The sequence below is a fragment of the Canis lupus genome, chromosome 29 (genome assembly GCF_011100685.1).
Source record: "Canis lupus familiaris isolate Mischka breed German Shepherd chromosome 29, alternate assembly UU_Cfam_GSD_1.0, whole genome shotgun sequence".
Taxonomy (NCBI): domain Eukaryota; kingdom Metazoa; phylum Chordata; class Mammalia; order Carnivora; family Canidae; genus Canis; species Canis lupus.
The window spans coordinates 27,155,572-27,183,129 of record NC_049250.1 but is presented as its reverse complement, the minus strand read 5'-3'; the positions used below and the strand labels follow the sequence as shown (position 1 = coordinate 27,183,129).

Sequence of the window (27,558 nt, the reverse complement as noted above, 5' to 3'; positions counted from 1 at the left end):
AAACATGGAAAGAGAATGAAAGAGAGAGAGAGAGAGAGAGATTGAGATCTTAGATATGGGTATATGGGTTTGTGCTAGCACTGCTATCTCAGGGTTTATCTTAAGTGCTCAACTGATCAACATGAGATGACTAAATAATATGAGTGCATCATACTAAGGATCCCATCTTATACCTAAATAGGTGCAAACATAGGTACAGATCAGAGGATTCACTGATTCTACCAAACTCATAATTCATATAGTCAGCCTGATAGAGCATTATAAATGACTCTTAAGGGTTCAGCTATGGTTTCAGTTTGGGGAGAGCATCCTGCAAGTTATAGTCACTGCCTTCCATGATGTGGTATATATCTTAAACCAATGGTCTTTATATACTTCTGTATAATCAAGAACTAAAATATATAGGTTTATCCTCTCACCATGACTCTCAAGGACTCATGTGGGAAATTTCTGCTTTCTATTTCTGCAACTTTAGTCTTTGTGGGGTTGGAGATCTGAAACACTGGAAGTGGGTGGGAGGTGAGAATGGTGGCTAATGCTTCCATCATGGACACAGTAAGTGTTCTGCTAAACTAAAGCTGTGACTACCGTTTGGTCATTCTCAAGTTTTCATGCCTGAAAACAAGCAGTCAAAGAAAGGAGCTCTTATAATTGGCTCTGATTTTCACAAAGAGCTAGAATTCTGCTAAATACTAGGAGCAAGGACCTTATCTGGAGCTCTAAGGCATATTGGGTTCCTCTTGGTATTCCCATTTCTAAAACATATAGGGAGCACCATGAATTAATACGAAAAGATAACAAAAAATGTGCAAAAGGTTTGAATAGACTATTACCAAAGGAGGATATTCAAGTGGCCAGCATAAATCATGAAAAATCATGATTTTCTCTGTTAGTCATCAAAGAAGTGCAAATTACACCAGGATGTGATGCCAATACACACCCACCAGAATGACTAAAAGGAAACAAAACAAAATAAAACAAAACAGAAAAAACCAAATGTTGACAGGATGTCAAAACCAAAACTCTCATATGCTTCTGGTGGGGGTTTAAATTGTATACTACTGTGGACAAATGCTTGGCAGTACCTAAATGTGTACATGTATTCACCAAAAGATGTGTACTGGAATGTTCATAAAAGCATTGTACAAAATAGCCCAAATCTAAAAATACCCAAATCCCCATTAACAATAGGATAGATAAATAATTATTGTATATTCACACAACTGATTGTAGCAACAAGAATGAAAAATCCACAATTACTTGCAAAAGTATAAATAAACCAAACAAACACAATACTGAAAGAAAGATGTCAAGTACAAGAACACATACTATGTGATTCCACGTACATAAAGTATAAGAAAAGGCAAAAACAATCTAGGATATAGAAATCACAACAGTGCTTCTCCTTGCAGGGGAAGAGGGTTGTAGATACTACAGATAAACAGAGCTTGCGGGGTTCTACTAACATCCTGTTTTTTGATGATTACTGGTTATGGTTGTGTTCAATTTGTGAAAATTCACTGATCTGTATACTATTTTCACTTTTCTCTGAATAGTTTAAAGAAAGAGAAAAAATGTAACCTCATTTGTTGCTAAAGTCAAGGACATCTGGGTCACATGCTTTAAAAGCCTAGCAGCACTATCTGTAGATGAGACACTAAAATACTAATAATAGCTGTTCGTGGTGCTAGGAATGATTTTTCTTCTTCCTATTTCTGTGCATTTAATGAGCACATACAGCTTCAAAATAAAAAACATTTTAAGCTGAAACTGCTTTTCCATAATGTTAAATTAAATCTATTTATCATATTTAGTCATGAGAACATAATTAAAAGAGATGTGGGTAGACTAGCATTATGGTACTTTTTAGTACTTCTAATATGCCTTTAATCTTCAGAGCCATGTTTCTGGTATAGTTATACCACAGGGAGTGAAAAAGGAGAAAACTGAAATATGGCCTGGCTGTGTCCTCTTGCTCACTGATCATGTTGGAGTATTTGTGACAGCTGAAGTCAAGTTGCCTTGATTGCATCCTACTATCCTATTACTCTCCCTACTTCCACCATATTAAGAATGTTCATCTTTAGTACAGTTCTAACCATACACAATACATTCTAATTCTTCACATCTACTTATTTTCCTCACCCACTAGTCATTTCTACAACAGCTTCTGAAGTCTAAAAAGAATAGTTACCTCTTTAGAGAATACCTTTTGAAGATTGAAAGACAGGTTGTATACCTTAAATGCCTTGTCCAGATTTTACAAGAAGCAAGAGGTGCCTAGATAACCAATTAATATCTTTCTCTTTTAATTTCCAGTACCTAGTGTTCCAATTGATCTGTAGATTGAATGCAACTCTCAATTTGGAGCACTGGTATGCATACTGCTTCACCTCTGTTTTCACTGTTATCAATTCAATAAATAAAGTAATATTATTATTGTAATAATTAATAACATAGTAATATAATCTGAAAATAGAGCAACCGTAGACAGCAGAGGATGAAGTTAGGCAATATGCATTAATTCAGATGGCATTTGTGATCAATCTGTGTATTCATCAAAGACTAATAAAAACAAATCAATGTAAGTACTTAAAAGAGAAATTTTACTACAGAAAAAAATAGATGCATAGATAATGGAAGAATCTATGGGATCATTAACCCAGAAATAAGTCATAGAAGGAAACCATTGCCCCTCCTGCACTAAAGGATGTGGTTTAGTCTAAACCCAGAAACAAGAGTCACATAATATAAATCAGGATCAATGACTTGTCCAGCAGGAGCTAGAGCCATGAAAAAGATACTGCTGTTGGCTGAAATGCTACCCAAGGAAGAGAAAATACGTCAAAGACAAACACAACTCCTAAACTCACAGTAGCAGAAAGTAGAATGGAGAGACTGCCCTAGGTTTATCCTACACTGAATTTTCACCTTTCCCTGATTATCAAAAAATGAAACAAAATAAAACCCTGAAAGAGGACGGGCCATTAGATTCAGGGCTAATCTCAGCCCTTGAATTTTGCCATTCACTAATACAATAACCAACAACCCCTATTCTTGGTATATGGGAGATTATTAATAAAAAGTTCCTTGAATTAATGAATCACCTAATTTGTACTATACTGAGACTGACAAATCATAATTGGTAACAACATGTAATCTTGTCCATTTTATCTTACTTGAAGTAGCATTTAGAATGGATGGACAGAAAACATGTATAACATATGTACATATAATGTAATTAAGTATCTATCTATGTATTTATGTCAATTCAGTCTAAAACTTATAGGGTAAGATGTTTAACAGTGCTCTCTCTGGTCCCCCCACCCTGAACCTCTTTTAGAGGTTATTTTCCAAATCTTCCCACCTTCTTTCATGCCAATAACTTAACCATGAATTGCTTACACTTAAACATAGGAGTAGAGGATAATGTTATAAATGCCCTAATAACTATCACCATAAATTATTCATATTAACTTCTTTTTGGTTTTTAAGTAAACTTTTTATTTTTATTTTAATTTTTACTTATTTATGATAGTCACACAGGGAGAGAGAGAGAGAGAGGCAGAGACACAGGCAAAGGGAGAAATAGGCTCCATGCACCAGGAGCCCGACGTAGGATTTGATCCCAGGTCTCCAGGATCACACCCTGGGCCAAAGGCAGGTGCCAAACTGCTGCGCCACCCAGGGATCCCCTAAACTTTTTATTTTATAGTAGATTTAAATTTACAGAAAGATTGTGAAGATAGTATAGAGAGTTCCCATACTCCCCATAGCCAGTTTTCTTATTATGAACATCTTTCATTAGGAATGTGTTTTTGTCACAATACTGAACTGATGTTGATGCATTATCAACTAAAGTCCACATTTTATACCAATTTCATTAGTTTTTGCCTATGTACTTTTACTGTCCTTGGATTCCATCCAGAATACCAAATTACATTTAGTTGTCCTGTCTCCTTAAGCTATGATAGTTTGTTAGACTTTTCTTCCTTTTTACAACTTTTAACAGTTTTGGGTCCATAGTTGAAAAATGTCCTTCAATTGAAATTTGTCTGACTAATTTTCTAAGGATTAGATTAGGGTTTAGGATTTGAGAGAGGAAGATCGAGGGGTAAAATGCCATTTTCGTAACATCATGCCAAAGTGCATACTATCAACATGACTTATCACTGTTGACACTGCTTTGATCACTTCACAAAGGTAGTCTTTGTCAGATTTCTCCACTGTAATGTTACTCTCTTCTCGTTGCTGCTTTTATGCTATACTGTGTGGAAGAAAGTCATTATGCACAGTCTACACTTAAGGAATGGCAAGATATGCTCTTCCTCCTTGAGGGTGGAATACCTATATAAATTCTTTGGAATTCTACTGCATGGAAGATTTGTCTCTCCTCCTCCATTTATTTACATCAGTATGTTCTTGTGGATATTTATTTTATATTTTAGATGATAATTCAATACTACCTTATTTTGTTGCTCAAATATTTCCAGCTTTAGACAGTAAGAGCTTTTACAGTTGGATCTATGTCCCTTTGACATATCTTCATCTTGTGGAGGCTTTTTGAACACTTCCACAATTTCTGGCACTGCAAAATACTCCAAGATGATCTTGTATATTTTTTGTAATATTAAAATCAGTATTTCTCCATCAGCATTTCTCCAGCATTTCTCAGGTTCTCTTTACTGAAGAATGGTACTAGTAACCTAAGATCTAGGTACCAAGTGTACCCTTTGCTACTGGGGTATCATTGCTTTTAAGACCTTTCAGCTGATGGAGAAAATGTATGTGTTTAAATTAACCCATGTATATATACATATCTATAAACATGTCTCTCTACATATACATACATTTGTATCTATATTAATCTAAACATGACCTCATATTGATGTGCCCAATGCAAATCCATGTATTTGCTTATTCAATTCTATGTGCAGTGGTTTCAGAATTGTTACCCTGTAACCCAGTAGGAAATGTTATAGAATACAATAGGGAGTTGGGCTGAAAATAAAATTGGTTGCGAGCTCTGATAAAAATCCAAGAATTACATACCTAGATTTCCCTCACCACTTTAAGAAAGTGGGTGACTTGAGCCAACTTATACATTAGGCACTGCAGGCACAAGTCTGTGATACTTTTGGGGACTTATGGAAATATTTTTATTTCTTTTACATTCTGAGCTAAAAAGTGAGTTTCATCCAGCCTGAGTTATATCTGTCTTTATATAAACACAGTCATAAAGTATAATTTTTATTTTATTTTTTATGGAGGAAGGTGTTCATAAGGGCAAAAGACTGTCATAATGCAGTCCTGTGAATGACAGCCCCTCTTCCACTATGAAAAAGGAAAGTTCATTTGATTTGTAGAGAAGTTTGAAACAGAGAATTGGAGATTCAGGCAGAAGAAGTGAAGAAGACCAATGGGCTTATGATGCTAATAAAGGGAAAATCTGGTCACTAAAATGTCGAGATCCTGGTCCTTTCTCTACTAGTAATGAGTGGTCACAAACAAGCTTAATCAATCCCTATGCCAGGGTAAAGAATGCAGGATTATTTTTGAGAGAACTGACAGCCTCTAAAGAAAAAAAATCTACAATTATCCAATGAAAATTTGCCATTTTGCCAAGCTATAGCCATACTATAATGCCCACAGGCCCACAAATCCTACTTCTGCAAAATAGATAGCTTCTAACTCATAAAAGCTTTCATCTTAATCATAAGTAGGACAAAAAGAATCATCATATACCATAAGGTCTCTAATTTGGAAAAAAAAACAAAAAAAAATTGAAGCAGAGATAATGCTAATGTAGGGGGCAAAAAACTTCTCTCAAAGAAAGAAAGAAAGAAACCTAAACAAACAAAAAAGAAACCTAATTTTAGCATTCTCAAGAAATAAAGATAATATATCCAAAAACATGAAAAATATGCATACTTGACTTAAAATATATAAATTTAGGCAAAAGGAGGAATTAAAAATATAATATAAAAATATAAAATATAATAAAACATATGGAAGATAAAATAGAGTAAATCTCCCAGCAAATAGACTAAAAAGAAAAACAATGAAGATAAAATATGAGAAAATAAGTGAATCAAAATAGGAGGCACAACTTTTATGATGAATAGGAGTCCCAAACAATGAAACCAAGAAATCCAAAGGAAAAATGTATAAAGGACATAAAATAAAGGACATAAAATAAACTTCTAGAACTTAAAGACGTGTTTTCAGACTCAACAGGCCTCTGAAATACTTTAAATGCAAGATTAAAAATATCCACTTGAAGGAAAATTATTTTTGAAATTTTACGATACAAGTTTCCAGAAAAAAAATTAGAGTACCAGAAATCAGACTTCTCATCTGCAGTACTAGAAGCTAGAACAAGGACCAATGTCTTCTAAATTTAACAGCTATGATTTTACATCCAATACATTAAACTATTTCCAAGTTCTAATTCTACATCCAGACAAAATATCAATCATGAGGTTAGAATAAAGACATCAAAAGACATGGAAGGTTTTTAAAAAAATTGTTACTGTATACCATTTCTCAAGGGGCTACTGGACAGTAGAGTGCTTCGAAACAAAAATTTAACCAAGAAAGAAGATATAGATACAGTAACACAGAAAGGAGGCAAAAGGAATTTCCAAAATGAGGTTAAAGGGAAATATGAATTTGACAGTAATGTTGCAAGCCTAATAATTAAATACTGGGCACTGGAAGGGGCCAATAGGGATATCTTCAAAAGAAGATAGTGAAACTGATAAATCAGCTGATATGTATAGAAGTGATTGAGGAAGTTTACATAGTTCTGGCAGAGATTTTGACAACGAATTAGTTTTAGTTATTAGACTAATTCAGCAAATAGCCCGAAAAAGTAATTATTAACACCATGGAAACAAAAAATGGGATAAGAAAGGAGCTCTAGTATACTACATGGCTTAATTATGATGAAAACATTTGCATATAATAGTGAAAATATAAATTGCTGTTTTATAAATGTGGTATATTAGTACATGCAGAGGCCATGAATGTGTAAGGAAACTAAATCCTCATCCTCCTAAGCCTCTTGAATATGTCCACTTTTGATCTCACCAACTAGTCTTTCACCTCTTACCTGGACTTTTCTAACAAATTACTAACTGGTTGTTCTAGAGGCATTCTTTCTGTAGTCTTTTCTGCAGTCTACAGCCAGAGCACACTTTTCTACACACAAGTCGAATCGTATCACATCATACCCTTCCTTCCTTTCCTTCAGTCATGTATTAAGATGAAGGACTTACAAATGCAAGTGAATACCATTCTCATTCAGGAAGGAAGGAGGGGGAAGTGAAGTCCTCCTACTCCGGGGGGTTCCTTAGGTCTTTCTTTCTTTTCTTATCTTAGGTCTTTTTTCTTTCTTTTCTTTCTTTTTCTTTCTTTCTTTCTTTCTTTCTTTCTTTCTTTCTTTCTTTCTTTCTTTCTTTCTTCTTTCTTTCTCTTTCTTTCTTTTTTTTTCTTCTTTCTTTCTTCACATCATACCCTTTAAAGGCTTCCTAATGCCCTTAGAACAGAAACCCTAGTTTTTGCTGTGGCCCTTCAGGTACTACATAATCTAGATCCTTCCTATTCAAATTAATTACTTTATATCCCTCTTCTCTGAACTCTCTTTACTTCACTAGACTTTCAAAGATGTCATAGAACCTTTCCTACATAGAAGTGTATCACATGCCATTCCCACCTATGTCCCCAAAATTACCTACACTGAGTTGGCCCATTGTCTGACACACCATGACTCAACTGTCATTTGCTCAAGGATGTTTTCTGGTCTCCAAAACTAGAAACTACCATTATACTAAGTAATAACCCTTTACCAATTCTTTCTAAAACAACCTACTTAAATTTCAAAGCAACGATTTTCTATTTGCATTCATATTATGTTTCTTCATGCTATCATTATTGAATTACATAATTAAAGTAACAAAACTTGTTTAAGGAACTTGTTTAGGAACAAACTCATCTGATGGCATAAGGACGCAATTGAATGGGTGGGAACAAAAAGTGAGCATATTAATGTGCAGCACACTCCTTGCTACTGTTTACATGTCTGGCACCTCAGTCATTAAGTTTTATAGAGTAATGTAAAGCATCAGGGAATGAGGGGTGTCAGTTAAATAGGAGTCAGGTGAAAAAGCTCCTACATTTGATTTATTCTTAAAAGTTCTGTGAGGCAGGGGTATGTTTGCATTGGTTTATCATTATAAAGCTATGGTCTAGCATATAGTCAGTGCATGAAACACAGTAGGTGTTCAACAAAGATTTTGCAAATAAATGAATACAAAAATACACAAACATGGACACCTGGGTGGCTCAGCGGTTGAGCGTCTGCCTTCAGCTCAGGGCATGATCCTGGAGTCCCAGGATCGAGTCCCACGTTGGGCTCCCTGCATGGAGCCTGCTTCTCTCTCTGTTTAAGTCTCTGCCTTTCTCTCTCTATGTCTCTCATGAATAAAAAAATAAAATCTTTTTAAAAAATACACGAACAAGTTCTATTTAAGAATAGGCTTTTGGCTACTGATCATATATCCATCGCATCTGCTTCACTGATACTGCCTGGAACATTTGTACTGACCCCCTTGTTCTTTGCCTTGCAAATAATTTCCACAGGACTCTGTAATTGTATTGGTAATTGTGTTGTTCAAAAAGCTCTAATCCACAAATTAAGTGTGCTTTAGAGCATGATTAAACTCCAAAAAGCAAAATTACTGAGGAAAATCTATTATTGTTATCTAAACAGCTGAACCACTTTCCAAAATATTCATAACACAAATTGTTCTTCTAAAGGGCAAAAATGAAAATTGTTCATGGTTTACAGAAAGGCTAAGTTAAATTTAAAAAAATTTAGCAAAGTTTAATGGGGCAAAGATAATATATTCTCTGTATAACTGGGCATTTTTAAACTTATTTTAAACATTAAATTATTTAAACTGCCAAAATAGGCATGGAACTTTAGTAAATTTGTTTTGAATAATAATGAATTAAAACTGTAATTCAGAGAATTATATTTGGGTTGATATCACAGGTAATGATTTTAATTATACTTAGTACGAATAAAAGGGAAAAAAGCAGGCATACCTTATCAAACACAAACATACCAAGGCATACTTGATCCTTTCACTTGTTCTCTGTTTTATAATTGTTTATATTTTCTTTATTACTTTTTTGAATTACAAAGTATTACATGCTTTCAGTGACAAGTAAAACTATAGGGGGATGTTAAAAAAAAAGGTTAAGAATCTGCAGACACACTTGGATAACCACTACTTTGGTCCCTATATGTACGAACATGTATCATCTATAGCTATACAGATTTGTATATAATATATAACATATACATATAATGTATGATACGTGATATATATAGATTACATTACTTTTATGAGAATCAGATCATACTATGTCCATTAATTTGAACTTTTATTTTAAATTTTTCCTAAGATTATAGATCTTCCTTTAGTTCAGTATATATAGATGTATTTAATACTTCTACCTATTTTGTTTTAAATTAGTATTATTTTAACCTACTGAAACTATGAAACCATAAGTGCCCAATGCTGTAAAATGTGTGTTAGAATAAAAATACTTGTACTTATTGTTCTCTATTAGAAATTCAAGATAATTACCCCTCACAAATATTTAATACTAATGAATATGAGGCAGTAACTTGCAACATTTTACCATATTTACTATTCCAAACATGCAAATGTCTATCAAGTAATATTAGAACTTTTAATACCTCTAATTGTTACACCAGAAAGCACTAATAGGATAAATGTTTGGATAAACCAGTGCTGATCTCTTACAAATTTTTATTTCAAAATTCCCAGTCATATTATACTCATTTCCCCTTGTTGCACAGGTTTTAAAGAGTTTGTTGTGTGCTTAGTTACATTGAAAGAAGAAAGTAAGTGAAAGGCAACAACTAAATCATTTCACAGCACTGACCATAATAATTTCTATAAATTTATGCAACCTACACCACAAATATATTGGCCAATTATGTCATTTCTGCAGGGATCTCAGTTTAATAGAATTCATAGAAAGATTACAATGATAAAGTTCAGAAAAATAGTATTCTTTTTTCTTTTCTGTTATAGTTTTATAGCAGATATGTTTTTAGCAAGTTTCATTTCCTTCTATGACAATTCATGGGGGAATAAAACCTTTTTTTCCTCCAATGCCAGTAGATACGGTATTTGAAATGCTTTTCATTCTGTCCTGAATTCCAAGTCTTTGAGCCTTAAAGAAGCCAATGTAAAGAAAGACAACTTCTTTCTAGAATTTGTCTTTTAAAGTTCTCATGAATAGAGATGAAGCAATAGTAATGCTTTCAGAGAGCACTCATATAGGAGAGAAATCTACTTTATCTGTACTCTAGCTAAGGAGGATGAATGTTCTAACCTTGAGACACCCTTTTATTTTGTCTCTCTGTGGATGAACATCTCCTGGATAGAGCTACTGTGAAAGAATTCCGCAAACAGCCCAGATCATATTCACTCAGTGTGGATGCTCAGGTAAGTGTCCATGTTGATCGTACTATACCTTGATATAGGAAGCATCTTTAAAAGAAATTTCAGATGCAAATAAACAGTATTTCACCTAGTGATATACTGACTTACAATATAAACATGAAATATAAGAGCTATTGTCAGCTGTAAGCAGCTTTATAAGGTCAATTTTATAAACAACTTTGTTCACAAAATTATATAACCATCTCCATCCCACACTCACCTAGGAATGAAAACAGCTAATTTTAACTCTATCGTGTTATTATCTGAAACAAGATTTATATAATCTACAAAGAGTCATAATCTGTAAATTCCTTGTTCAACCTTAAATATATGGTGAGAAAAAGTTCTTTTCAGAAAGGATATTCTACTTCAATCTTACTTCCCCACAAGAATCAACTATTTTTATATCAGTCAGGAAAAATGTTATGCTGCTGTGCCAGATTGTTTCCCAAATCTAAGAGGCTTAAAATACTATAAGAAAATTTCTCATTCATATTACCTGTCTATTGTGAATCAAGGTGGTTCTTTGTTCTGAATTGTTCTTACTCTGGATCCAAATTGCAGGGCCCATTTCTCTGGAAAATTGCTGGTCCCAGTGACATAGGTAAAGAGCTTTGGAGAATTTTGTGTCAGCCAGAAATTTTCATGCCTCATCTCCTCCTCACAGCTCACTGGCCAAAACTATTCACATGGCTGCATCCAGTTACACGGTCAGGATGACCAGTTCTGAGAAGTTAATGAATTCCTAGAAGGAAAAGAAACAAAAAAACTTTTGCCAAATAGCACTAATGAATACTACAGTCAAACATACTGTACCAAATACTCAACTCCTCTCCCTCCTTCAGAAAAGAAATATTTATCCTCTCCCTGCAGGGAATCAATTCCACAACCCATCCAGGCTTGGCATCAAATGCAAACTCAGCATCTCTTTTACATCAAGTGTGTCTAGCTCCTCTTGATCTGAAGATCAATGAACTCAAAAGTTATCTACAAACATCAACCCAATATCCAATGGTGATACAAGGACAAGATAACAACAGTCGCACAATTGTCACAGAATTTTTAGTCAAAGCTTATGGCTTATTTAGCAATATAACTCTTTTAAAACTTCGTAGACTTTTTCCCTATTTAAGTCAGCTCCATATGTACCATCATTTTTAAGTCATCCTTTCTTAGATTTATTCTTTCTTTGATATTTTATCCCTCCAACCCTCTTTTTTCTCCTGCCTTAATTACAAGATACTTGATCCTTTCAGATTTTGGGAGAATCACATGCTTAATCTCTTTTCTCTCAGTCATTTTGTTCAAATGACTATGCCTCCTGGATACTATAGCCTAATTTGGACCATTGCTGTAAGATTTTTTTTAATCCATTCAGAGACTTTACAATGAGGGTGGCAGCCATATTTTAAGTTTGAAACTTGCCACAGAATGAATTCTAATTGGCCTTTATTTGTCAAAGTTGTCTCAGTTTTACTTTTCACCAGTTTTAGATGAGAATTAGCTGCCTCTTACAAGACTCTGTGGCTACAATTCTTAACTATTTTCTTTAATTACTTCTTGCAAGTTGGTTACTTCTTTTCTTCTTTCTCATTTTTCTCAGTATCTCTCTTTACCTGATTTCTCTCTTTTCTCCCTCTTTCTTGTCATCCTTCTCTGTCAAATATCAAATATTACTATAACCCCACATATCCATTCACTTTTCTGTTACAACTTTATTCCCTAAAGTTACAACTTCATTTGGTATATTATCTGCCTGGCAGATGAATGTAGATTATGGTTTTACCATATATTTAACCACTAAATAATATGAATTACCATCCTTCCAGCTTCAAATAGTAGTTCCCTTATTTTACATTATGTCTCCTAAGTAATGACAGACTTTGTAGTTATTTGGTTATAACAATACACCAGTTACTGGTAACAACATCTGTATTAGTAATATAGGTTATGCTGTGATAACAGATAATCCCACAATCCTAGTGACTTTAGATGGTTCATTTTTTATTCATATTATATGCCCATCATATTTTATGCCCATTCATAGTGTATGCCCATCAAGAGTTAACTGGAAGCTCTGTTCTGGGTGTCATTACCCAACAACTCAGACTGACAAAGGAGTCACAGTCTGAAATAACTCTTGAGCTCTGAAGGGTCTTGCACCAATAGTTAAATGCTCTGTCCCAGAAGTGATATATATTACTTTTTCTCAGGAGTCATTGTGGAGAACTATCTACTCTACTACATCTTTGCTAAGTATCTCATTTCTCTAGATGTATTCTGTACACTTCTATACATGCAGAAGGCTGCTTTCTTGTCCTAGGACTTCCAAATGGGTTCAAACACTGGAAGGTACCAGCAAGTAACTGGAAGGCAAGAGAATGAGTTGCATTATTTGTTCCCGTATGTCCCTCCCTCTGGGGTCACTGTGGATAAACTGTGTTCACCCACTGAGTTCCCAATTTCCAGGCAGGTAGCCCTCTCCATTCAGCTACCCTCTTCAGATTCTGAAACCAGGTAACCATTCCCTCCCCTTGTCCCTCCAGCCCTGGGGATAACAGATCTCTCCCGTTGTTAGCTCTAGCCTTCTGTCTTGTCATTTATTGCTTTCTGTAAACTCTAACAGTAATATTTTTATTAAACATTTCTCAGTTATTGTTTGTGTCATCTTTTTCCTCCTAGAATCCTGACTAATCTACTGCACACTTAAGAGGGAGCCAGAAAGTAGAGGGCTTTGTAAATATTTGACTAAGACCACTAATAACCACAAGAATGTTATCTTCATCAAAGCCCCAGCTATATTTATTAGCTGAGTAATTATATAATGTTAAGAATCTGTCCCTACTATAGTGAGATTTGCCAAATCATCAATAAAAGATCAGGACAGACAGAGCAATTCTCAAATTCAATCCTAAACAGAGAATAGAGTTCATATTTGTGTACATATTTAGGTAAGTATCATTGACATTCACCTCTATATCTCAGTACTTGAGGTTTGTAAATATGAACCAAGTCTCCAAAACTCTATACCTAGCCTAGCCCTTGCCTGGTCCTTTCCTCATAAATTCTGCTCTTAGAAGAACACTTATTGCCTCTTTGGCCCTGCAAACAGTGAATTCTCAATGTATCTTTTGACTTGTCCTTCTGAAACCTGTAAAATTCTCTCCTTATACAGCCAATTTAAATTTCCAAGTGGAAAAAATAAGTACAATTATTCACCATCTTTATTATTTGGACAGAGATTTCTTTACAATATGCTTCCAGTAGCTGCTTTCCAAAATATAGCTTGACTGTCCATGAACCTCCAGACCTACCCTAGTCCAATCAGCTACAGCTAAGAGAGTCATATAAAATCAGGCATAGAACTCAGTGGTTAAAGAATCACCTAGGATTGATGAGATTTCCATATAAGAAGTGTCTGTAGATGACGCATCCATCCTGAGGCTTGTTTTAATGTTATAACAAAATCGCAGCTATAAACTGAAAGAAACATTACCAACAGTTAGTGACCGTTACAGCCGACATATTATACAGCATGAAATAAAATAGGAGAACCAGGCAACTGAACAAGCTATTTTTTTTCTTAAGAAAAAAAAAATTAAGACAAATATGGAAACTAGAGGCTATATAACAGAGTTGATATTACTTAAAGTAGTGGTTCCTAAAATTTCACACCTGAACCAGCAACATTAGCATCAACTTCTAGAAGGCCTGTTAGAAATGCAAATTCTTGGGCTTTATCCTATATTAATTGGATCAGAAACCCTAGAGATGGGATCAAACACTCTCTGCTTGAATTCACCTTCCAGCTAATTCTGAAACATGTTGCGGTTGAGACTTCTTGTCCTACTCCAGGGCTTCTCAAACGTTAATGACATGCAATCACCTGGATATTCAGTTAAAATGCAGATTTTGATACAACGGGCCTGGGATAGGACTTACTATGAACAAGCTATGTAACAAGCTCCCAGGTGATGCTGATGCTGCTGATCCATGGGCTACACTTTGGTGTCAGGGCTAAATTATCAAATCCTACAGAATACAACCCATTTTGTCATTGTTAGCCCTTGTTCAGAATAAGTAATTTCCTGGTATTATTGGGAATACCTGTGCACAGATGCATTTGCAGCAAAAAAGAATTTGAAACACCTTCTAACAGGATCTTCCGGATTCAAAGCATCATGCTGTTCTGACTCAATGTGCCTAACACAACAGCAGCTTTCTCTGGATTTTCCAGTGCCTTTTCTTTTCTTTTCTTCTTCTTTTTTTTAAGATTTTATTTATTTATTTGAGAGATAGAATGAGAGAGCACACAAAAGTGAGCAGGGAGAGGGGAAGAAGGAGAAGGAGACTCCTCTGAGCGGGGAGTCTGATGCAGGGCTCCATCCCAGAACCCTGGGATCATGACACGAGCCAAAGGCAGACACAACCAACTGAGCCACCCAGGCGCACCTCTCTGTTATCTTTTCACTAAAAAGCCTACCTTGCTTTCCTTTAAGTAGCTACCGGTCCAATACAGACCCCTAACTTAGAATCCTCACTTTGAGGCTGATGACCACATCACGTTATACTCCTCCCACCAAACCATTTGTCTGATAACTCAGACTGCTAGAGCTCTATTCCCACTGGAACTCCCTGATGTCCCCACCTGCCAGGAGGCGATCACAATCCCATACTTCCTTCCTTTCCTAAGCTCTCGGTTTTAGTAGAAAACGCCTGGGCTAAATGATGAGGTAGCTTAAATTAATCTTCTAAAATTACTGTTTCAGATAAGCTTCCTCTCTACTTCTTCGCTTTTATTTACTTCGCTTTCTTCTCTCCATAGGTGGTCAGAATGCTCCAAAGAAATGCTCACCTACACCTGGTCTCATAATTACCCTTTCTTCTCCAAAACCTCTGTTAGAAACCCACTTCCTTCAGAATCTTTCAGCTTTCTGCCTTAAAGTAGAGCTATGAGGCAACATATTCTCATTAAGGTGGTAGTGATTTATAATGATTTATTTTACTACCCCGCCTGGAGATATTTATACTTTAATGAAAAACACCTGTAAAAGGCAATCTAGTAGTTTATAAACTTTGGTGATTGGGAATTTTGTTAAAAATGAGGACTCTCAAGGTGCCTGGGTGGCTCAGTGGTTGAGCATCTGCCTTGGCTCAAGGCATGATCCTGGGGTCCTAGGATTCAGTCCCATATCAGGCTACCCACAGGGAGCCTGTTTCTCCCTCTGCCTATGTCTCTGCCTCTGTGTGTCTCTCATGAATAAATAAATAAAATCTTTAAAAAAATGAGGACTCGCAGGTCTTGCCTCAATCTGTTGAAATCTCTGATGTGAGGCATAGTGTTTCCATGTGAGAATTCCTTCCTGGTGTTTCTCAGGAAATGTAAGTGTTTTTCCCAATTCAGAGAAAAATTATTTTAAAAAAATCAGGAATACACAAAAAGGTATTATAATTCTTTTGCAAGACTTAAAGCTTAACAATAGATGTAGAGTCTATCCTGGTTTAAAGAAATTGACTGACTCAAGCAAAAGCAGAAAACACTGACATTCAGAGCAGAAAGCCAACGTCAACAATTTTAGGAACCAGTGATGTAGGAAAGATATTAGGGTTCGAAGTAGATGACCAAGTAAGAATTCTTGAGACCATCTTTGGTGCAAAAAGGTGGTTTTATTAAAGCACAGGGACAGGACCTGTGGGCAGAAAGAGGTGCACCAGGGTCATGAGGAGTGGCTCATTATATACTTTCAGGTTGGGAGGAAGTTAGGGATAGCGTAAACCTCCCAGGTATTTTGGAAACAAGGTTTCCCAGATTCTGAGGGGGTTAACTATTGGTAGGAATAAGTCATTTATTACTGTTTATTAAAAACTCAGTTATGAGACTCTTTGGTGGGTCATATGCTTGGAAGATGATTGCCTACATCTATCTTGGGGCAAGGAGAGGCAGGGTAGAGATAAAGGAAATTTCCAAAGGAATTTTTATATGTTAAAGTAGACTTAAGGATCCTGGAGGTTGGGCTAAGGTTTCCTTTTGCCCTTAGCAAAATATTAACATCGAGGCAGCTGAATTCCTAGAGGAATGTCACCCTACCTGTTTCAAGGATTTGTCAATGGGCTGTTGGTAGTAAGGAAATTTAATAATTTTTCTTCTGCCTTTGTTTCCCACAAAAACCAAGACTGGAGAAAGTAGGAGGGAACCAGCTAGTAGTTAGAATCCCATCAGCCAGTATTGCTTAGACCTATTGTCATATTTAGAATGTGCATTCATGGTCCTGTCTGCTGTTAACAGTGAGTCATTCTTGCAATTAATATAACTATTAATGTTTATGTATAATATACTTTTATGAAGGGTATCTCAAGAAATAAGTTTTAGAAACAAAATTAGTCCTTTCTGATACATAATTCACTGTACTCCTATAAATCTTGCTTGGGAGATCCAGATATTTTGTCATTTGAATACTACTCAATAATATTCCCTAGCATTTTCTTGTATTTGAATATATGTTACAAGTGAATACAGATTAATGGAATTAATACAAATTTCAACCAGAAACAAACAAATACAATCAGTTCGAGCAGACAAAGTATTTTCCTGGTATAAGAAGAAAATAGTTTCATATGGGTGACTCAGTCGGTTAAGCATCTGCCTTCTGCTCAGGTCCTGACCCCAGGGCCCCGGGATAGAGTCCCGCATCAGTCTCCCTGCTCAGTAGGGAGTCTGCTTCTCCCTCTCCCTCTGCCTGCCACTCTACTTGTACTCTCTCTGTAAAATAAATAAATAAAATCTTAAAAAAAAGAGGAAGAACAGAAAATAGCTTATATAAAGCATATATACCCTAATGTGCCCAAATTGAAGAAGCCTTTGCATGCTTTCTTAACAATTCCACGAAAATGAAAGAACATTTTCTACATCCAGAATATCTGTCAAGGAAAAACAAGAAAAAAGACTATCATGGCAATGAATGCTTTGTATGTTTTAAAATTTCATTTTAAAGCAATTTAAAAATATTTAATATTTGTGGTATTATCTATTTTTAATGATTCTCATATATTCATTTCATATTAATATTCCCACATTTTAATGTTTCCTTTCCCAAAGTTTATACCAAGTACAGAATATTTCTGCATGCTATTGAAATATATAATCTTGTAACAATATATTAATAAAGAAAAATAACCATGCATTTATTGATCTTTTTTCACAGAAAACCACTGAAATTTTTAGGATAACCGTATGACAGAAAAATGATTCTTAATATATTCCTATTATTGTCACTCATTATTATTTAAAAGCACATGAATAAAATGTTACCAAAAATACAGATCATTTATGATTAAGGGAAAGCAATTTCTCACTCCCACATTCTCAGTCCTAGCAATTGGCAAACACAAGTGGGGCACAGTTAATTGTATCTTTACCAAGCACCTTAGGTCACACTAATATATATGCCTTCTCCTAAGTGGGTAACACTACAGAATACTGCCTGAACCTGATGGAGGTGATCAGAGTCTCAGGAATTTAAGAAAAGCAGATGAAAAGACTTAGAGGGGCAGTAAGGAGCAGGTCTTCCTGGTACCTGCAGACATCCTTTAAATAACACCATAGAGGGGGTGCCTGGGTGGCTCATTAAGCGTCTGCCTTTGGCCCTGCTGTGTCCCGGGATTGGGCCCATCCAGGCCCGCATCAAACTCCCTGCTCAGCAGGAAGCCTGCTTCTACCTCTGCCTTCTCCCCTTACTTGTGTTCTCTCTCTCTGTGTCAAATAAATTTAAAAAAAAAATATTTAAAAAAATAACACCATAGAGATTCACCTAAATCTGGCTGCGTGCATATGACTTAAAGATATTATCACCTATTTCTCTGGCTTATTGTGATAATTAAACAAAGCATCAAATCACCTTAGAATCATGCCTGCCACATAATTCCCCTCCTCTTTTGCCCACCTCGTCTACCCTATCCTTCCACGAACCCTGACCTCTACAGCTATTTGTTAGCCACAGATTGAGGACCTTAATGTTACTCAATAAATCACTCTGTGCCTCCTGGTCATCAACAGAAGCCTGAGTGCTCAAGGGGAAAAGAGGAAGGAGAATAGCAATGGTGTCCCCACTGGCAGCCATTGAGGTATATGTTGAATGAGACTAGATTGTCAGGGTTGCTTTCCATGTTAGAACTCCGCTCACACCTTTGCAGTAAACATGGATACTACATTCTTTATAGCAGATGCTAGAACATTTCCAGATTCCCAAAGGGATGGCTATTCAGATTTGTACTTTGTGAATTATAGTCATAAACACAGAAAAGCATGCCCATAAACAGGAGTTTAGGAGTCTTGTTTGCTTTATATTCTACATTAATTGACTTATCCAAATGATTTATGTTTATGTAATGTGTAATTTCAACAAGATGTTAAAAAGTTTCCAAAAGAATGTATTAAATAAACTAGCTTTGTTATGAAACACTGCATATCACAGAGCATTTTAATCTCAAATTCTTATGTTTGTAAGTCAGTATATGAATTTTCCTATACATAATTTATAGGAAAGTAGGCAGTAACTCTACTGTAACTGGTAAGCTGTAACTTAAAAGTAACTGTAACTCTAAGCTAATTTGTATTAATTACTATATATTCCCTAATTAGGAGTCAGTTAAAAGAAATCGATGGTCTCATGAAAAAGACTAAATATGTATTTCCAGATCTAATCAGTTTGTTGGCCTGACTCTTAGAGCAGCACTTCATATCTCACAGGCCTGAGTCACTAATGTTTTGAATCATGCTACATCTTTACTTCCTAAATACATACTTATTTTAAAATACTTGCAACATTTTATTCTGTTGGGAGAGATAAATGTCTGCAAATGATGACTATGTTGACTTAGCACTTCCAAAGTTAAAATTCGAGCTAGCTACATGTGGATTTATTTTCATAATTGTATATCATAGCTTCCTTCTTTTTATGGAAGACAGATCTTTTATTTCTTTTAGTAACCTCTACACTCAATGTGGGGTTTGGACCCACAACTCAGATCAAGACCTGAGTTGAGATCAAGAGTCAGACACTTAACTGATTGAGCCACTCAGGGCCCCTATGGAGGACAGAATTTTACTCAGTTTTCGTATATGTGCACCAGAAGCCTTGCCTGTGCCTTGTGCTCTGGAGATATTCAGGAAGTATGTGATGCGTGAGCAAATTCATAAGAATCAGATGCCCATATTCTTTCCTTAAGGTTCTGGAAAAGTGCTTATAGTTTCCTTTGCAACCATTCTAGGGTCTCCTACTACTCATCTGTGGGGAACTTCTTTATATGTGACGTAAGTCACTCCCACAGTGATGGAACATTGCTTGTCCTTGCTTTGGCCATTGGATTTCTCCACGTCAAATAAGACACACCCTTCACTTTATCCTCAAAGTGTCTCAAGTGAAGCCAGAATACAGGGATTAGATGTTCAAGTACAAATGAGTCGGCACAGGACAAAGCTGCTATCCAGGGCATTACTGAGTGCTGAGTTGGAATTCAACAAGAGTTGAATCAATGTGGGGTAATTTTTATGAATATTAAGAATTACATTAATGAGGGAAGCAACTGGTCATCATACACAGACTTTTTTGTTCTTTATTCTGACACTTAAAAAAATTAAGGTATAATTTATATACAGTAAAATTTACCCTGTTTCATAATGCATAATTCAGCAGTTTTTGACAAAAACACACCATCATGTAACCATTGTCAAAATCAAAACAGAGAACAATTCCTTCACTCCAAAAAACTCCCCTATGACCCTCTGTTGTCAGGACCTCCACCAGTCCCTAGTTCCTTGCAACAACTGATCTATCTTACCTCCTTATAGTTTTGCCTTTTCGAATATCATAAAAATGAAACCACAGAATGTAGCCTTTTGATTCTGGATTCTTTCACTTAGTAAAATGCACATAAGAATCATCCATGCTGTGTGTAGTTCATACATTATACTGAGTAGTAATTTTATTCCTTTGTATGGATGTACCAGATTTGTTTATGCATTCTTCAGCTGAAGGACATTTGGGTGGTTCCCAATTTGGAGCAATTATAAATAAAACCACTATAAATATTTGTGCACAGATTTTTGTGAGAGCACAGAATTTCATTAAGCTTGTATAAATACCTAGAAATGAGATGGCTGGGTCTTATGGTAAGTGTATAACTAACATTATGAGTCTACTGAAGTGTTTTCCAAAATGGCTGTATCATTTTACATCCCTAACAGCAATGCATGAGATTTCCAGTTGCTCCACATCCTAGTCTGCACTTGGGATGGTCCGTCTTTTACATTTTAAACCTTCTGATAGGTATACAGTAGGATCTCATTGTGGTTTTGTTTTTCATTTCCCTAATGGCTAATGATATTGAGCTTTCTTTCTTATGTTTATTTGAGATTTGTGTATCTTCTCTGAGGAAGTATCTATTTAAATCTTTTATCCTTTGTATATTGAGTTTTTGTTGTCCTACTGAGTTTTGAGATTTTTAAAAATATATTCTACATACATTTAAGTTCTTAGATATTTGCAAATATGTTCTCCTAGTTTATAGCTTGTCTTTTCATCTTAACAATGTCTTTTGAAAAGGAGAAGTTCTTAATTTTGACAAAATGCAATTTTATTATTTTTTTTTATTTATGGCTTATACTTTTGGTGTCATAGCTAAGAAGTCTCTGCCTAACCCAAAGTCACAAAGGTTTTCTCTTGTGCTTTTTTTTTAGAAGTTTTATGTTCTTAGATTTTATATTTAAGTCTGTAGTCCATTTTGAGTAAATTTTTGTGTGGTGTACCTGATATAGATCATGTCATTTGGTTTTGGTTTGTTTTTGTATATAAATAATTTACCTGGCACTATTTGTTAAAAATGCAATCCTTTTTCCACTATATCCCTTTGTAACTCTGTAAAAAATCAACTAATCATATACATATGAGTATGTTTCTGGACTCTCAATTCTATTCTATAGATATATTTACCTATCATTATGCCAATATTACTCTTGACTGTAGTAGTAGCTTTCTTCTAAGTCCTGAAATAAGTTGGTACTAGTCTCCCAAATGTGTTCCTTTAAAAAAAATAAATAAATAAGACACTTAAAAAAATAAAAAATAAAACATACGTTGTGTTTCAAAAAAAAAAAGAATTATTCAGGCTATGTTAGGTCCTTTAGATTTCTATATGACTTTTATAATCAGATGAGGATTTTATCATTTTTTTGGCTCAGATATTTTCAGTATATACATTTAAAATAATGGAAATTCTCTACATTCTCAAGTCACTAATGACAGCGTGTGAATGGTTCATCTTGGTGGATTTTAAAATAAAAGGAACTCATGCAAATAAAATAACTGAGGCGTTTATAAGTGAACATTTCCTAGCTATTAAAGATTATTAGAGCCAACAATGCTGTCAACTAATGAGTAGTTGTAAACATGCCAGAGGAAGAGTTCCTCAGTACATCTAATGATATTAAATCCATTCTCTTTTTATGCAAGTCTGCATTTCTGCTTTTTTCCTCAAGTATTTATATATTCTTATTTTCTTTGATTAATGCAAAAGTGTGACTTCTTAATGTAGTTTATATTATATGGAGAAATGTACGAATTAGTTAAATACTACTCATACTCATAATTACCTTACCTTAGGCAGGTGTAAATATATAAAAACAAGCGTCAAGAAAATCATTTAGCTTCTAAATTCGTAATCTCTTAGGCAAAGAAATGCACCTCTGTACATTTTTCTAAAGCAGTATTTCCATTTTGCCAACAGTTAGAATCATCTGAGGACTGGATGTCTTACCTTGCTCCCCAGGTGAAATACATCATTATCTCTAGGGACAGACACCTAGAATCAGGTTTTTTTTTTTTTAAATAAAACCTCATATGACTGAAATGAGTGGTCAACATGATATTACTTTATGAAAAATCCAAAATAGTCCATTCATAGAAGGAGATACTAGAACAGCGGTAGCCTGAGATGGGAGCAGGGGGGTGGGGCTCAGAATATGGGGAGATGATGGTCAAAGGCACAGTTTCAGTTATACAAAATGAATAGTCTTAGAGATCTATTGTACAAAATAGTGCCTAGAGTTAACAATATTGTAGTGCATACTTAAAAATTTGCAAAGAGGGTAGATCTTACATTAAATGTGTCTATCACAGAAAAGAATAATAAATAAGAAAGGTGAGAAGAATGGATACATTTAGAGGTGATGGATACATTTGTGGCATAAATTGTGGTGATGGTTTCATAAATGTATAGTTATATCCAAAGTCATCAAGTTGTATACATTAAATACGTGAAATTTTTGTATGTCAATTATACCTCAATAAAGTGGTTTAAAAATTATATACATAAAAAATTATATACATATATATCTATACATATATAAATATATATAAATACAGGGAAGAATGGAGGAGTAAATTCTAAAATCAATTAATGTGTTGCATCATTTGTGTTTTTTTAATTTTAAATAGAATTTAAACCAAGAAGATAAACAACATACCAGAATATAAATGAATGCTAGTTTGTGGGGGCTTTTTAGCTTGGGAGCCACCAGTTTATTTCACAGGAAGTAATCAGGGTTATTTTCTTCCATATCCTTTCAGAGATATTCTGTGTGTGTGTGTGTCTGTGTGTCTGAAGTTTATACATGCATGAACTCATAAATCCATTCTTTCCTCTATTTTTTTTTTGTTGAGCAAGTGATAGCATGTCAGTTGCAATTTTAACTCTAGAGTCAGTTAAACCTTTTGGTTGGCAGTTTGTTGCTCTGCCTGTATTATCATGTGTCACCTCTCTTCTGATCATCTTCTAGATTCTTCTAGGTCATCTTTCAAGAGAGTAGGGGTTCTTCCCTACTATAGTATATGTGGTTTGTTTTTTTTTCTGGGTAAAAGTTGACTAATCTCTTTTTTTAAGTTGAAGTTTGGTTGACATAAAATATTATATTAATTTCAGGTGTACAACATAGTGATTCAACAATTCTATACATTACACAATTGCATTTCTTTGTGTGTGTGTGTGTGTGTTTTATTTTGATTCCACTGTACTTAATATACAGTGTTATATTAGTTCCAGGTGTACAAGATAGTGGTTCAGCAATTTCATATAATACTCAGTAGTCATCAAAATTAATGTACTCTTTCATTCCCTTCACCTATTTCCCCCATCCCCTCACCCATCTCTCCTGTGGTAACCATCAGTCTGTTTTCTATAGTTAAAAGTTTGTTTCTTGGTTTTCCCCTCCCTCAATCAATCTCTCTCTCTCTCTCTCTCTTTCTCTTTCCCTCCTTCCCTCTGTTTTTACTTTGCTCATTTGTTTCTTAAAGTCTACGTATAATTGAAAATATATGATATTTATCTTTCTTTGACTTATTTTGCTTAGCATTATGTTCTCTAGCTTCATTCATGTGGTTGCAAATGTGAATGCTACTTTTTTGAATGTAGTCCATTGGGAGATTATATTTCAGTCATATTGTCAGTGTTTTATTTTGTTTTTAATACGTAAAGATCTCATAAAATAAGTTTGGAAGTGTTCCCTCCTTTTTTATTTATTTTTTTTTGAGGAGTTTGAGAATGATTGATATTACAGTTCTTCTTTAAATATTGGTAGAATTCACCAGTGAAACCCTCAGGTCCCAGACTTTAGTTTGTTGGGAGGTTTTTGATTACTCATTTAATCTCCTTACTAGTAATTTGTCTGTTCGCATTTTCTGTTTCTTCATGATTCAGTGTTGGTAGGTTGTATGTTTCTAGGAAATTATTCATTTCTTCTAGATTGTGCCAATTTGTTGACATAATTTTCATGATAGCCTCATGATCCTTTGTATTTCTGTAGTATCAGTTATAATGTCTCCTCTTTTATTTTTACTTACTTGAGTCATCTGTCTTTTTTTCTTGGTAAGTCTACCTAAGGGTTTGTCTATTTTGTTTATTTAGAAAAAAAAAGCTCTTAGTTTCATGGATATTTTCTATTGTCTTTTTATTCTCTATCTCTTTCTGCTCTTATCTTTGTTATTTCCTTCCTTTTGTTAACTTTGGGCTTTGTTTGCTCTTTATCTAGTTGTTTGAGATATAAAGGTTGTTTATTTGAGAACTTTTTTCTTCATAGAGGCATTTATCACTATAAATTTTCCTCTTAGAACTGCTTTTGCTGTGTCTCATGAGTTTTGATATATTGTGTTTCCATTTTCATTTGTCTCAAGATATTTTTATATTTCTCTTTGACTTTGACCCATTTCTTGGTTAGTAGTATGTTGTTTAATCTCTACATATTCATGAATCTTCCAGTTTTCTTTCTGTAACTGATTCCTAGTTTCATACCATTGTGCGTAGAAAAGACGCTTGATGTGATTTCAATCTTTTAAAATTATTAAGACTTGTTTTGTGGACCAACATATGATGTACCCTGATGAATATTTCCTATGTCCTTGAGAAAAATGTGTATTATGCTTCTGTTGAATGGAATATTCTGTCTATATCTGTCAGGTCCACCTGGTCTAACATGTAGTCTAAGCCCAATGCTTTCTTATTGATTTCCAACCAGATGATTTATCCATTATTGACAGTGGATACTGAAATCCCCCACCCCCATTATTCTATTGGTATTTCTCCATTCAGGTCTGTTAATATTTACTTTATATATTTAGGTGCTTCTATGTTGAGTGCATAAATATTTATATTGTTATATATTCTTGATGAATTGACCCCTTTATCATAATATAATGATTTTTTTTTTTGCCTCGTTACAGTTGGCTTAAAGTCTATTTGTCTGATATAACTATCCTTACTTTTTTTTGGCTTCCATTTGGATAGAATACCTCTTCCAATCTTTTCACTTTCAGTCTATGTGTTTTCTTTAAAGCTGAAATGAGTCTCTTATAAGCAACATATACTTGGTCTTATTTTTTAAACACATTTAGACACTCTATATCTTTTTTTTTTTTTTTACTATTTATTTACTTATTTACTTACTTATTTAGAGAGTTGGGGGGCAGGTAGGGGTAAAGGGACAGAGGGAGAATCCCAAGCAGGCTCCATACTCAGTGTAGAGCCCAAAACAGGACTCAATCTCAAGACCCCAGGATCATAACCTAAACTGAAATCAAAAGTCAGAGGCTTAAGTGACTGCACCACCAAGGTGCCCCCTTTGTCTTTTGATTTAACAATTTAGTACATTTCTGTTTCAAGTTATTATTGACATTATGAATGTACTACTGATCATTTGTTAAATGTTTTCTCATTGCTTTGTAATTCATTTCTTTCTCTCTTGATCTCTTTCTTTGTGATTTGATGGTTTTCTATTATGGTATGGTTTTTCCTGGTTGGGGGCAGAGGAAGACATGGAAAGCCATCCTCATAATGATTACAATGTTAAATGTTACACTTACTTCCTTTAAGATTTTTTAATTTTGTGAAGTCACCCTTTAAAATAGGTTTATTCATCGTTTAAGATCTAAGTCGGGAATTCAAAGATGAAGAGAAGCCTATACGATAACTGAGTTAAACCTGCTGGAGCATTTTTCTTACCTGAATATCAACTACTTAATTCATACCTAAAAGTTCAAAACACTTTTAACAACTAACACAGATAATTGTTTTTTGGGGAAAAGTCCTCTAAAAAATAAGCATAATTGGCAATTTGTAGCTTTACACACAACTTAAAACATTTTATTAGTCAAAATTCCCAAAGTTGACTTTGAACACAAAACCTTTCAGCAATTTATCATTTTGTTGTCAATTCTTAGTTTACAGGTATACTTCATTTTATTGCTCTTCACTTTATTGTGCATCACAGATACTGTGTTTTTTACAAATTAAAGATCTGTGGCAACCCTGTATCAAGCAAGTCTATCAGTGCCATTTTTCCAAGAACATTCACTTACTTGGTGTCTCTGTGTCACATTTTGGTAATTCCTGAAGTATTTCAAACTTTTTTTCATTATTGTTATATTTGTTATGGTGATCTATGATCAGTGATCTTCAACATTACTAATGTAATTGTTTCGGGGCACCATAATTCATGCCCATATTAGACAGTGAACTTGATAAATGTGTGTGTTCTCAGTGCACCACCAACCAGCCATTCTCCCTCCTCTTTCCCTTTCCTGGGGCCTCCATGCTCCCTGGGACACACAATATTAAAATTGGAACAATTAATAACCCTACAATGGCCTCTGCATGTGCAAGTGAAAGGAAGAGTCTCAAGTCTCTCACTTTAAATCAAAAGCTAGAAATTATTAATTTTAGTGAGGAAGGCATGTTGAAAGCTGAGACAGCCTAAAAGCTAAGCCTGTTGTGCCAAACAGTTAAGCAAGTTGTGAATATAAAGGAAATGTTCTTGGAAAAAAATTAAAAATGCTACTCCAGTGAATACAGGAATGATAAGAAAGCAAAATAGCCTTATTACTAATGTGGAGAAAGTTCGAGTGATCTGGAGAATAAGATCAAACCAGCCACAGCATTCTTTTAAACCAAAGCCTAATGCAGAGCAAGGCCCTAACTCTCTTTAACTCTTTGAAGGCTGAGAGAGGTGAGGAAGCTGCAGAAGAAAAGTTTGAAGTTGGCTGAAGCTAGTTCATAAGATTTAAGAAAAGAAATAGTCTCCATAACGTCAAAGTGCAAGGTGAAGCAGCAAGTGCTGATATAAGCTGCACCAAGTGAGTTTTCCAGATGATTCAGCTAAGATAATTAGGGTGGCTATACTAAACAACAGATTTTCAGTGGAAATGAAATGGCCTTCTATTGGAAGGAGATGCCATCTAGGACTTTCATAGTTAGATAGAAGAAATCAATGTCTGGCTCCACAGGCTGATTATTCTTAGGGACTGATGGCTGATGACTAAGCTGAAGCCAGTGCTCATTGACCTTCTGAAAATCCTAGGGCCCTTCAGAATCATGCTATTCTACTCTGTCTATGCTCAATAAGTGAAACAACAAAGCCTATATGACAGTATACCTATTTATAACATGCTTTACTGAATATTTTAAGCCC

General features: G+C 34.8%; 2 long non-coding RNA genes across 3 annotated transcripts in view; one reads left to right on the top strand and one right to left on the bottom strand.

The window, feature by feature from the left end:
* Positions 1–27,558, top strand: part of LOC102155979 — a 236,219-nt gene that overhangs the window by 206,322 nt on the left and 2,339 nt on the right. The window lies entirely within an intron of this gene.
* On the bottom strand, positions 9,291–17,463 carry LOC111093208. The gene is made up of 3 exons (XR_005381136.1): positions 17,380–17,463; positions 13,933–14,027; positions 9,291–11,292 (listed from the first exon to the last, which is right to left on the bottom strand). It is a non-coding gene; the product is annotated as an uncharacterized LOC111093208 (long non-coding RNA).